This window comes from Branchiostoma floridae, unplaced genomic scaffold (assembly GCF_000003815.2).
Source record: "Branchiostoma floridae strain S238N-H82 unplaced genomic scaffold, Bfl_VNyyK Sc7u5tJ_321, whole genome shotgun sequence".
Lineage (NCBI taxonomy): Eukaryota > Metazoa > Chordata > Leptocardii > Amphioxiformes > Branchiostomatidae > Branchiostoma > Branchiostoma floridae.
In genome coordinates, this window is record NW_023365803.1 from 170064 (window position 1) to 171272 (window position 1209).

Here is a 1209-nt window from a genome sequence, read left to right on the forward strand (position 1 = left end):
TTTGTTAGGTGGGTTACACCTGCGTATATTTTCAGTGCGCGTGAGTTCCGCATGAAATTTTGTCAATACGCGACCGAACGCCCAACATTTGGAATGTGCAAGTAGAACATTGACAAGTAAACAGTGAAGAGGTTTTTTTATTCATTTGCGAAGCAGTAAAGCAGTGACACTGTGCTTTTACAGAAATGTGGGCCATCATTTACCTTAAGAAATTATGTGCACTGTTAAGATTGTGTTTGTTTTCACTTTGTCCTTAATGATTTCCCCTATCATCTTAGTATTTCAACTACTATAAAAATCACACTCATACACACCACAAAACGTATTCAAGATCTTTATCAAACACGTACAAATTAAACAATTATGAAACCTTACGCCCTCTTTCAAAGTTGTAATATGGCTCTATATTGCACCTTAAAGTTTATATCATGTGGTTCTACACACAAAAAAAAGTGCCATTATCAGCAAATTAAGTCAAATATCTGTTACACAAAATGGCACGTGTGTCACACAAATTGAACCAGTGCTTGAGCAGGTTCCTCTACATCTTCCCGTCCCTGGAGGCTCTGTTGGGACCAGTGTCCTGCATTCATGGTGTCCTGCAAGTTGTGACCATCTCTCCATGCCCCCGGTACAAATTCGTCAGTCCTGGCCTGGATCTGACATCATAAACCGGAAGATTCCAAAAAATCCCTATCGACCAGAGGGTTTGTCCATTCTGTCCAGAGCTAATAGAAGACGAATATCACTTTATGGTTGTATGTCCCAAATATTCCGATATACGCAATTCTCTATACAGAAGGCTGTCATTTTGTACACAAGGATTTATCCAAATGGACCTGAAGTGCAAATTCAAATACATAATGACATGTGACAATCCCTGCATAGCAGATATAGGAAAATATATCAAAGACGGTTTAGACATTAGAAATTCCCCAAATGATTGCAAAAGCCTCCAATGATTGTAAGAAACTTATCCCATAATACAACTCCTGTATTAGTTACATAAGCCTTAACTAAAGTTAAGAGGTACAAAGTATGGCATCTACATAACTACAGTGCTATAAGCACTGTAGTTATGTAGATGCCATACTTTGTACCTCGAACAATTTGTTGTGCAATAAAGTTATATACATCTTGAGATGACTTTTTTTGTCTGGAGTCAGATGCACCTTCGTATTTATTCCAATCTGGAGTGTGCGTCGATCA